The following is a 13,024-nucleotide window of genomic DNA, read 5'->3' as shown; positions in this document are numbered from 1 at the left end:
TGGGTAGAAATAAAATTTATTTTATCACGGTGTGTTGTATTCAAACTCACGTCAAGGGGTTTCATGAAAAACCAAAATGGCACAACAATTAACAAGAGAAAAATCATCACAATGCAGCAATTAGTAGCAGAGTTCTTCTTCGAAGCCATCTTGAGAAGAAGTTGGTTGATTTTTTATTTTATTTTTTTTTTTTAAGAGGCGTTGTCAGCCTTTTTCCGAACCCTGGCTCACTGCCAGAGATCGCAGGAAAGGTCACGGGACTTCATTCCCAGTGTGACTCTATCATTGTGAATTGATGAAAAGGGGCATGTGACTCAAATCACCATTGAGTGATTTCCCCCTTTCAAACAGCAGATTGACACTTGATCAGCTTTTCCAGGCGAATCAACTGTGCCAATCTTTGCTCATGGAAAAGGCACTCCAATGAATCTCCTCTCAGGACCTCCTTCACGTGCAGATCCCCCCTTGGACAGCTTGTCAGGTAGACACTGGAAACGGCGTGTTTTGGATCCGTCAGATGGCTCCAACTGGTGTGGGCGTAGATCATCAGATGGTTGCCCTTGGTGGCAGCGTTGAACCGGAACCAGCCGGCCTTGTAGATGAGAGATGATACCAAGTAGCTCATTTTCGATACAAGCGCACCGCACAGGATGTACGCTCCTTGACCTTAAATGGACCTAACCAACGAGGACAAGACCATCTACGTTTAGTTACTTTCAACCACACATATTCACAATCATTTGTTTTTGAAGGAACTTCTGGTTGGTTATCTGTTAGCTTAGAGAATGTAGACACTATCTCTTTAATTGCTGGGGGCCTCTCAACGTGTGACTCCCCCAGCGGAACTTTGGGGGCGGGAAACGGCCTGTTTTTATGACCCTCAAAAGAAGTCCAGCCTTTTTATATCTTATGAAGTTTTTGTTTTTTCAAATGGGTTCGTCTAATCCAATATTCCTAAGAAGCCCTTATGATAGTAGATAATGATTAATCAAATATTTTACCATGATATTTACTGTTGTAGATTTAGCATAAATGTGCTTTTTATCATACATCAAATTTCTGTATTTTTCACGCTGGTTTTTATTATAGCAGTGTAAATCGTTTAAAAACAACATCATCTTAACCCAAAACTGCTCATGTCCGGCCGGGCCATAAACAGTCTGAGAAGAGATTTATATATATACTTATACCTTTAATAAACACTGCAGTCCTGCAGTTCATTTTTACAACTTGTCTCATAAAATAATGTCCACCAGGTGTCCCAATGTTACTTCCACACCTAAATGGAAAATTCCATGGGCTCTAGAAATTATATTTTTCAATTGTTTCTGAAATTGAATATACTTACCTTATTTTCACCATGAGTTGTCTTTGCCAGCACTTACTTTTCCTCCCATGGTCAAAATCCAATCACCTCAATTCTCCACCTGTGAATTCATTCACTCACATACTGTAGAAGTATCACATTCAGACTAACTTATAGTCCTACATTTATTTAATTCAACATGACTTGTTTGTGTGCATACTTTCTTTGTGACACACACAGACAGACCACTAACTGACTTCCTCATCTGAAAAAGATCAATTCTGATCATTTCAGACCTGAATTTGAGCACTGCAGCCGCTTACAAATTGCTGCTTCAAAGAGGAAAAAAACCCAAAACAGACACCTTGTGTCCTGTTGATAAGAAAAAACAAATTGGGGCAATTTGGCCAACACCAAGACTACAGGAGCAAATCCTGCTTAGCTTGCAACAACAATATTCATTCACTCTTGAGGTATCAAACGATGCGGCTCGATCTGACTCGCTGCGCTATTATTTTTCTAAGAATTCCCAGTTACCATGGCGACGCTATTCCCAAAAAACTCCCAAATTAACTCCCCATTGGGAATGAATGGGAAAAGGGAAGAGAAAATCACACATCAAGCACCTTTTTCCAAGACACGCTGCGCGCGCATACGTTATCCGACCGATACGAATTTTAGCTCATTTTGTAGGAATTTTTCCCATCTTTAGCTCAGTGTCGAAATCTTTTTTTAAGGAATGAAAGCTCTCCCCCCTGTGCGGGTTCAAAGACAGTGACTGAATTAGCTTTCTCACACACTCTGTTGGCTAATTAGCCATCCAGTGCCGGGAACCAAATAATGTATTTGAAAAAATTTCACTTCAACTCGTCACCATGGCCACAATCTTTTCTCACTAGACGTCAAATTCTCACATTTTGTAGTCACGAGTGTCTTCTTTCACACAAACTAACTTTTATTTGGCTAAGGTGTCATTTAGTACCTTTATTTTCCCTTTAAGCTGGGACAAGTCGGACCAACTCGCCTATCTCTGCCATGTTAATTTCAGGCGCCTTCCTCTCTCCATTTCTGATAAATCATAAGTTTTCAACCTGCTCTCATTTGGTCATTTTTCATCCGATTAAAATAATGAGAACATGCTCGTGTTCCCCAAACCCTTGCCGTTCTAACGAGCCATTTCTTGAATCTGTATCTTGAAGAGTTAAGTCGTGGGAGGCTCTTCTTTGAGGTGTGCGTCTCTCATTCAATCTCAATGCAATGTGGGTGCGTGACGTCACTTCAACTCGTCACCATGGCCACAATCTTTGCTCACTAGACATCAAATTCTCACATTTTGTAGTCACGAGTGTCTTCTTTCAGACAAACTAACTTTTATTTGGCTAAGGTGTCATTTAGTACCTTTCTTTTCACCTTAAGCAAGAGAAGTCGGACTAATTCGCCTGTCTTTTACATGTTTATTTCAGGCGCCTTCCTCTCTCCATTTCTGATAAATCATAAGTTTTCAACCTGCTCTCATTTGGTCATTTTTTATCCGATTAAGAAAATGAGAACATGCTCGTGTTCCCCAAACCCTTGCCATTCTAACGAGTCATTTCTTGAATCTGTATCTTCAACCGTTAAGTCGTGAGAGGCTTTTGTTCAAGGGGTGCTTCTCTCATGCAATCTCAATGGAATGTAGGGCGCGTGACGACTCCAAGTCAAAAATGGATGTGCGCTCTTAAAGTGACAGTGACATATTTTTAGATCATAGTTAACTTACACATTTCTTGACCGATTCCAGTCATTTAAATTTTAAACTGTTCAGTTCATTTACATTTTTTTAAATACATTTTCAGGGACAGTGAGATACTTTTAGTTGATGTTGATTATGGTTAACTTCCACATTTCTTGAGCAATTCCAGTGGTTTAAATTTTAAACTGTTCAGCTCATTACCAAAGAGTCAGCAGTCCCATTCAAAATTTCCGCGGGAATTTTTCTAGTTATTATTATTATGGGACTGCTTTGCGAAGCAAGCAGGCACATATTAGTATTCTACCTAGGACAGTGGTTTATTTTTTTTGTTGTTATTATTATTATATATTATTCCACGATTTTTCCGCTAAAATGCGGCCCGTACCGTACATCGCACCGGCACAAATGAGGTATCAAACGATGCGGCTCGATCTGACTCGCTGCGCTATTATTTTTCTAAGAATTCCCAGTTACCTTGGCGACGCTATTCCCAAAAAACTCCCAAATTAACTCCCCATTGGGAATGAATGGGAAAAAATCACACTTCAAGCACCTTTTTCCAAGACACGCTGCGCGCGCATACGTTATCCGACCGATACGAATTTTAGCTCATTTTGTAGGAATTTTTCCCATCTTTAGCTCAGTGTCGAAATCTTTTTTAAGGAATGTAAGCTCTCCCCTCTGTGCGGGTTCAAAGACAGTGAGCAAACAGCAGACAAATAGCCTTCTCCCATTGTTGTGTATTGCAAGTGCCAGAGTGGAGCAATTAACTTTAGAGTGGCGGGAACAAATAAATGTACTTCCAAAAGTTTCACTTCAACTCATCACCATGGCCACAATCTTTGCTCACTAGACATCAAATTCTCACATTTTGTAGTCACGAGTGTCTTCTTTCAGACAAACTAACTTTTATTTGGCTAAGGTGTCATTTAGTACCTTTATTTTCACCTTAAGCAAGAGAAGTCGGACTAATTCGCCTGTCTTGTACATGTTAATTTCAGGCGCCTTCCTCTCTCCATTTCTGATAAATCATAACTTTTCAACCTGCTCTCATTTGGTCATTTTTTATCCGATTAAGAAAATGAGAACATGCTCGTGTTCCCCAAACCCTTGTCTTTCTAATGAGCCATTTCTTGAATCTGTATCTTGAAGAGTTAAGTCGTGGGAGGCTCTTCTTTGAGGTGTGCGTCTCTCATTCAATCTCAATGCAATGTGGGTGCGTGACGTCACTTCAACTCGTCACCATGGCCACAATCTTTGCTCACTAGACATCAAATTCTCACATTTTGTAGTCACGAGTGTCTTCTTTCAGACAAACTAACTTTTATTTGGCTAAGGTGTCATTTAGTACCTTTATTTTCACCTTAAGCAAGAGAAGTCGGACTAATTCGCCTGTCTTTTACATGTTAATTTCAGGCGCCTTCCTCTCTCCATTTATGATAAATCATAAGTTTTCAACCTGCTCTCATTTGGTCATTTTTTATCCGATTAAGAAAATGAGAACATGCTCGTTTTCCCCAAACCCTTGCCGTTCTAACGAGTCATTTCTTAAATCTGTATCTTCAACCGTTAAGTCGTGAGAGGCTTTTGTTCAAGGGGTGCTTCTCTCATGCAATCTCAATGGAATGTGGGGCGCGTGACGGCTCCAAGTCAAAAATGTGTGTGCGCTCTTAAAGTAACAGTGAGATATTTTTAGTTTCTGTTGATTATGGTTAACTTCCACATTTATTGACCGATTTTTGTCGTTTAAATTTTAAACTCTTCAGCTCATTTACATTTTTTTAAATACATTTTCAGGGACAGTGAGATACTTTTAGTTGATGTTGATTATGGTTAACTTCCACATTTCTTGAGCGATTCCAGTGGTTTGAATTTAAAACTGTTCAGCTCATTTACAAGAGTCAGCAGTCCCATTCAAAATTTCCGCGGGAATTTTTCTAGTTTAAATGTGTTCTACACTATAGCAAGTAGTATTACTAAATTTACCATAGACTTCTTCTTCATTATATGTTACCTCAAATTATGCTTTAAAATGTGACAGCTCACAGTCAGTCATCCTGGGGAAGTTCTCTAGTCTCCAAACTGGCATGCAAAATGTCCAACTTCAAATTCTGAAATTGGACTCAGACAGAACAAAGGTTAATCATTTTCACACCTACAAATGAGTCATGAGATGCAGGGGGGAAAAATCAAAAATAAAAAGTCTATTTCAATTAAAATTTGGTTTTATTACTCATTCAACTATATAAAAAACACAGACCTGATTTTTTTTAAATAATATGGAGAGTGGCCTGTAGTTAACACCTAGACCTCTATATCCTTCCGCATTCTTCTCTTACCTAAAAAAAAGAGAAAAACTCCCATTACAGGACACATTGCCCCCTGACTCCTATTTCACACAAATCCCCCCTCGTCCCATTTAAGACACAGGGAAGGAGCAGAAAAAGGGGGGGGGGGAAATCACATTCAAAACCTATTTTTTCCTACATTACTATACGAAAAACAAACGCCATTATCACACTAGTCTTTACTACTCAAAAACAACACCAAACATACAGTTAAAGTATTAAAGAAAAACAAATGAAATATCTACCCACACATTTCTTATTCACAATTACAGATTCAGTTAACTCCCAAACCACCCGGATAGCCCCCACTTTCCTTATCTAGGTCTCATTCAATTACTCAACAATTCTCTCAACTTTTCAAACTTTTGCGGCACATACGCACACACATACCAACTAGAAAAATCCCCATTATAATCACACAATTGACCCTAGTCATTTTATAACAAAAAACATTCCCTCCAAATCACACAAGTCACACATGCTCCAGATTAGTATGCCATCTAGAACGAATAGACTGTGGAATCTCCGCATGCCGAGCCAATTCCAATCCGAAAACTTTTGCCTTATTTAATCTATCTTCCGGGTCATGTCTCATTTCTAACAATTTTAAGATGGCGGAGATTTTAGCCTAGCATTCGCCATGCGGTCATCGAACACGTTGTCGTTAGCCGAGCTGTGGCTAGCGGACTCGCTCAACACAGCTTTACAACAAAAACATTCACAGAGCTGCCCAAAGCAAGCATTCTAGCGTTAACCAACATTTGGTCCACGACCTTACATTGTCGTCTCACTTTTCTTCCATTCGAAGAAAATATAGATGTTTTTTTTTCACGGAGTTAATCAGTGTCTGGCGCTGTTTTACACAAGCAAGTTCTACAGACTTCATTAAAGCAATCAGACATGTCTCAGATTTTAACGGTGGGAACCAACCTTTATCACAATTAGTGCGTATCCATTCATTTAAAAGATTTTTCATCTTACACCGTCGCCGTAGTGGGAGCGCTTCAGCCATGACGAGCGTTGCGGCCGTGACTTGTTCGCTTAGCGAGAGGCTCTCAGTATGGACCGGAAGTTTATGCAAATCAAACCACCCTGAGTCTCGGTCAAAAATGTCGTCCATTATGTGTAGTAATTTAGTCGTTTATAATATTTATAAAGTCAGTGACGTCTCACTTATGATACTACAATATAACAGATCAAAACTATTCTCATTAATCCCCCCCAAAAAAAATATTATTATATATTTTTTTTTGTTTTTTCAGAAAAATACAAACAAGATGAAAATAAAACAGATATTAAATACCTTCTGCGCGACTTTAATAAATATATCCAGGATCTTCACGGGCGGCTTTTCACACAGCTCTCGAACCGTAGAAATATACGGACGGCTAATATCACACCACACACCGTAGCGATATACGGGCGTTTAACACAGCAGTCGCCTCGTGTGATCAACACGGGCCGCTTATAGCACAACACACAACAGCACTCACTTAGTGTGATCAACACTAGCGGCTAATAACACACCACAACAAAAACAGCCTATTCCTCCGTGGAACTCAATCTCTTATGCCGTTTCAAACGGCGAAGCGCTCCTACTTGACGTCACTTACGGAAGTGTGTACGGACACAACGGGCTTCTTTTTGCGCGACTTAATAAATACTTATCCAGGATCTTCGCGGGCGGCTTCTTCACAGCTCTCACTCCGATGTGAATGACATCACACGAGCGGCTTGATTCAACACAACACACACACACCGAGGAATTATGTCCCACGGTTTAGTAATTCAACACAGCACACACACCGTGTGAATGATACCACACGGGCGGCTAATCCACTCCGCACACCCCGTAGAATTATACATATATAATATTCATACAACAATAAAAATAAAAAAGACAGCCTATTCCACCACGGAACAAATCTCCCATGCATGGTTCAATGTCGTAGTAATTTTCAAAATCGAGGACTTTCGCGTCCCTCCGTAACAAATACGACTTTAAAACCCCCCTAACTTGTTCACAGATCTCAAATACAATTTAGCACAGACGTAATGCAACTTTGAGTAATCCCAAACAAGCAGAATTTCTCTACGTGGATAATTTGTCCACTCACCTTGTTAATATTTCCACATTTAGAAATTCAGTTGTTCCAAGATCATCACAGATGTTGCAAAAACGTCTCAATTTGTCGCCGTCGGGTTCACCATTTGAAGGTATTATTTGATTACTATATTAAGTGTAATCTTTGCGTGTTCAAAATAATTGGAGAAGAGATCTGATGAAAAAGCCTTCTTTGCAAAAAATTTATTTTAGAAGCTTATAAAAGACACAAGAGAAAATGCTTACATTCGAAGATGATGTTAAGCCTCGAGTGTGTCAATATGAAAACACACAGTCGCTTTATAGATGAAAAAAGCATACTCCTCCTCTGAGGCTGGACAAAGGGTTAGTAATTATAATAGACAGACAAGTGATTTACTGACATGTTTACTTCAGTTCCCCGTCCAAGCCGGAAATATATGAATAGACAGGTAATGCCATGAGACCTAGACTCCCTCAGCCCAACAGTGTTATCTACATGAGAACTTGAGAACTTTACTCCCATCACATTCCTATCTCACCAGCTGGCAGGGAGTGAAAAAGTTCCAATATACTTCACAACAACATCATCACAGTTATATTCATTACAATACACAGTTATATGGCAACTTATGTTTATAAGTAAATTCATAAACAGTAAAAATGTAAATTGAAAATGTTAAATGTCTTCAGTAGAAACAAACTTTTTTTTTCTGATGAAAGATGAGAGTCCAATCTTTCATTTGGTAGTATGTGTGTTTCCATAGTCCAAACACAACATTTTGTGTGGACCTTGAAAGATCAGTCAAAATGCTTAAATCGGCTGGCACTGGGAACAACCCGTTTCTGAAAACGTCTGGCAGTGATAGAGTTAAGGTTCAATATGTGTTTTTTCTGCTGTCTCGATCCAGTTTTTTTGCTTACGATCTGATATGACAGCCTTATTTTATTTATATATATATATATATATATATATATATATTTTTTTTATATACAAAATGCGTGCAAAAAATATGGTGCCACTGAGTAATGTCACAAACATATTTACTCGATATGAAGTATAAAATAACCCCCAAAATTTATTTTCATGCTCTCCTGTATGCTAGCTTTATGAATAATGTTGCCTTGCCTTGCATGTGCACAGTATATTACTTACGGTTCTGTTGAAATGTCAGATTGTTTCATTGTCAGAACAAAGTGGATGCCTTGACAAATATGATTTAGAGTTGCAATTATGTTGTGTAATATTTTTAGTGTATTGCATAGCATCCCACGGTAATGTTATTGATATAATTTAAAAAACATGGACACTCAAAAATATTGTTCCGGAGTGACTTTTGGTTATTCATGATTAAGTGAAATGTCTTATTTTCTCTTTTGTATTCATAATATTAAAGTTGCCCATGCCAGATGAATTCTCGCGGCATGTACAAACTCCGGAGAATCCATCTTGTACTGAACCCACCAGTTGTTCGGACCAATCACAAAACAACATTGTATTTGGGGGCCGAATATGCAGTTGTGACAAAAGTGCAGAAGCTGTGAGAAACAAACAAACCTAACATAGCGACACGGGTTGACAAATGCATGGACGCTGCAATTAATTGTGTTTTTTTCCGAATTTCTCACGGTTTCCTTTTTGAAGAAAAGAGGCACTTCATGCATTTTTATCTGGTAAAGATAAAAATGTCCCCCCCCCCCCCCCTCCCCTTTGACGACGACAACATTCACATCCGTTGCCGTGATTGGTCAAAACAAAACTTTGGTAGGCGTGCACAAGTTCTTGCATCGTCCATTCAGCTCGAAGTATTGTCCAGAATGCCCCACCTTTCTCGAACAAATCACAGTCCCAGATTGATATTGTGGAGAACTCCCTTGAGTGAACCACTCAAATATACTCAAGTTACACCATTCCAATTTCAAGTTGCTCCATGAATTCACGCCTTCTGGGCCATATATTGTGGAGAACTCCTTTGAGTGAATCACAATATCAATCTGGCTATTGCCAGGTTATCATAATACCACTTAAACAATAGAATTTTCAGTAGAAAGGAATTTACAGTAGAATGTGCAAATAAGACTAAAATAGTGTCATATGGGTTACATATGTTATTCCAATTCTTTATTATTATTATTATTATTATTAACACTGTTCCAATTTCAACTTGCTCCAAAAATTCACGCCTACAGGGCCATAATTGTTCTCATTCCACATACTTACAGTTTTCACACAATTTAAAAGATCTTTGTGAAGCTTGTCACTTTTTTACTCATGACTGCCGCCTCTGGCCCAAAAGCGTTGCTGCAGCATCTGTGTCAGGCTCATTCATGGTGCGCGTGCAGTACATGCACGATCTTAAAGCGACAGCCACAGTTGAAAAATGAAGACATGACTTCAAATGAGGTAAGAAAAACTCCGCCCCTGCCCAAAGAAACTGTGAAGTGTGAGGGTCCGCAGACTCTACTATAAAGGGAAGATAAAAGCTGATAGGTGCAGTCAGAGTAAAACAGTCAGGGCTCTTCAATCTCATATAGGCATTGGTGGAGCATGCATGATGTAGAAAAAGCTTTAATATTACCTTTTTAAACGGCACAATGCATCTTTAATGGTTAATATCAAATTGTCCCCATTCATTTTCAGTGGCACAGACATTCAACTTTTTCCAAGTTCAACTTTCAACTCCCACTCCCTGCTGAAGTGAAGCAGTTGGTAAAGTATATTGGCAAGGGGTCGGGGTTCGGATCCCACTTTCGTCTTTACATTGTAGATGTATCCATTAGCATCACACTAAGTGATATGCATATATACCTAGTGACTATCATATAGGGACATTTATTACGATTTCACTTAATTGAATCAACGCATAATATCCTCAGCAAATGCCTACTGCTTTGTAGAGCACGGTTCAAATCCCGGGTGGAGCTGATTTTAGTCCAACTTCAATTTCATATAATAATCATTGTCCTGTTATTTAAAGGTCATATATTATTTAACTTTTGAACATCCTAAAATAGTTCTCAAATGTGTAAAAAAAAAAACATGTCTTTGACATGCATTTGTCAAAATTGACTTTGGATCTAAAAAAAAATTCTGTGCCTAAATCAGCCAAAAAACGCTCTGTTCAAAACAGGCTGTTTTAGGGGTGTGTCACTTTTATGTAAATAGCTGCACCAGGCCACGCCTAGGCCATACCCTTCCCTTTCGAAGGGGCAGTGATTTCAATCATGGTAGCCATGTGCTAATGTTGTGAACTGGCCATGGGAACAGAAGAAAAATATAGACATGTATTCTACAAATTTGAGAACTATTTTAATATATATATTTATTTAATAGAAAAGTGGCATAACGTTTTACCATAAGAAAAAGTAGCATAACATTACTACAGAGACTATGTTGTACCGTTAGTTTGTGACTGTTTAGGCAATGGTTATCTTGCCGTAACCGGCAAACGTTATTTTGCCGTGAATGTCTCAGATTTGCCGGGAATGCTTGTAGACATTTACAAGCGGTTATGAATAACACAAATGTGGACATTTAGGCCACTGCGCAGTCGCAACGTGCAAGCCGTCTCGTCGAGACCACTTAGCGGCCGGTTAGCATCACAAAGTCATGTCAACTAGGTGGCCAGTTGCCAGTCACGGCAAATTAACCACCGCAGATTGTATCTTGACAAAACAATACGCAACCGCTTAATATTATCCAACCACCGTCTGCTTTATCATATCTGACTTCTTGTAACCAAACAACGTCCACACGACAAATGTAGCTCCCACATTATGTACTAAAATATACCAGTAATATGGTAGAAGGTGCACATCTCTTATTAGAAAGGATAGGAAGGAAGGCTAAACCAAACAGGTTAAACATACATCCCTCCCATTTGTACTCGTGTCACACTGTTGGGACCGATCCATTATGTTTAAACGTGTTGCAAATCCAGCTCTGGACAGGCTTTCAGTAACAAAACAGTCCTTTGAGAAATGATGTCGGTACACGTCCTTCAAAAATAAAATTAATCCACTGTCTTCTCAAAGACTTGGGACAAGGAAGCAACCACTTTTTCATGATAATTGTTTCCCCTCTCCACGGAGCATTTGCGAGCAGGGGGAGAAAAAGAAAAAAGCAGCCAGCTTTTCGAATTTCAGTGGGCGTGACAAACCTTTACCAGAGGTGGTGCCACTAACCCGAGCGGGCTGGGTCGGGTGCACTTCTGTGTCTTTTTGACGTCACTAAGTCACGGAAGTTTAACCTTCCCGTTAGAAGCACACATTTTAGAAAGGAGGAGAAAGCTAAAGAAGTTGTGGACTGACTTTTTTCATACCTGTTTGGATTGTAGACAGGCTGGGGATGCATATTATTGAAACCCCACTAAAGTGCATTGTCATGCTATGGGACCTTTAATATTTCTTATATTTAATGTCATTTCACAATATTAACTTTTTTTTCAATATTACAAATTTTTAATGACAAATTTAATTCATTTAACATAGCATTCAGCAAATTCAATGACAGCTTTTAGTTTTATACTGCATTATTCAATACAATTGCATACCATGTAACAGTTATTGCTATTATATATATATTTTTTTTAATGTATGTTGATCTGATCTTTTTTTGCATATTGAAAATAATAGTGAGTGTTCCAAATACTCGTAAAAGAACATTGAGAAATCCAAAAGTTTGACACACTGTCCCTTTAAAACTTATTGAAATACTGAGTTAAAAATACAAATAAAAAATAAAAATACAGGACTGATCTACTAAAGTCAAATCAATCTCTTAATGTTATTTTCAGTATTTGTTTAACGTGTGGACAGTTAAATAAAGTTTGTCCTTTTACTTTCCCAATCACCTATGTGTGGGCCGGTGGGGTTCCTGGCGGGCCTGCAGTGCCCCGTCCTGCTGCGTTGGGTTGGGGGCGCGGGCCGCGTTGGGGTGGGGGGCGCTCCTGCTCCTGGATTTGCTCTCCAGCCGGTGGTCCCTGCGGGGCCCGGGGGTCGTCCTTTGGCCTGCTGCCGCGGCCTGGGGGGCCCTGAGGTGTTGCGCTTGCTCTGTCGTGGCGGGGGTCGACGGCTCCCCTCTTTGGTGGAGATTTTCATGCATGCCAGATCCACCACACCAGCATCTATCGAAACTCAGACACAATCTTCCTCAGGTCATTGAATCGGTGGAGGCTGGTGTCTGTGGATCTCACTCTGCTTCGTCTGTCCTTCCTTCCTTTCCTCAGTCTCTCCTTTGGTCTCTTGAGGTCTCCCTGATTTGTTGAAATTTAGATGTCTCTGGGGTTGGTGAAGGACTCTGGTTGGTGGCCTGGTGGGTGGTGTCTGGTCGGTGCTGGATTTCACTTTCCTTTCTTTTCTTTGGTCCTTCCTCGGGTTTCCTGACGGCCTCACGACTCTGGCTGGAAGTGTTCGGTTTAGGTGAACGGTATGGGATTTTTTTTTTTTCAGTAGGTTTTAAGTGAACTAATGAATACACACTCACTCGCAGGCACGCACGCACATACACATAATCACCCACATACAAAAAAAAAATATATATATATATATATATA

At 39.5% G+C, this 13,024-nt stretch overlaps 1 protein-coding gene across 4 annotated transcripts in view; it reads left to right on the top strand.

The window, feature by feature from the left end:
- bcas3 (BCAS3 microtubule associated cell migration factor) overlaps window positions 1-13,024 on the top strand; it is a 403,272-nt gene that overhangs the window by 213,954 nt on the left and 176,294 nt on the right. The gene's annotated exons all lie outside the window — the stretch shown is intronic.

Source organism: Vanacampus margaritifer, chromosome 5, assembly GCF_051991255.1.
Source record: "Vanacampus margaritifer isolate UIUO_Vmar chromosome 5, RoL_Vmar_1.0, whole genome shotgun sequence".
NCBI lineage: Eukaryota > Metazoa > Chordata > Actinopteri > Syngnathiformes > Syngnathidae > Vanacampus > Vanacampus margaritifer.
This window is presented reverse-complemented; position numbering and strand designations above follow the sequence as displayed.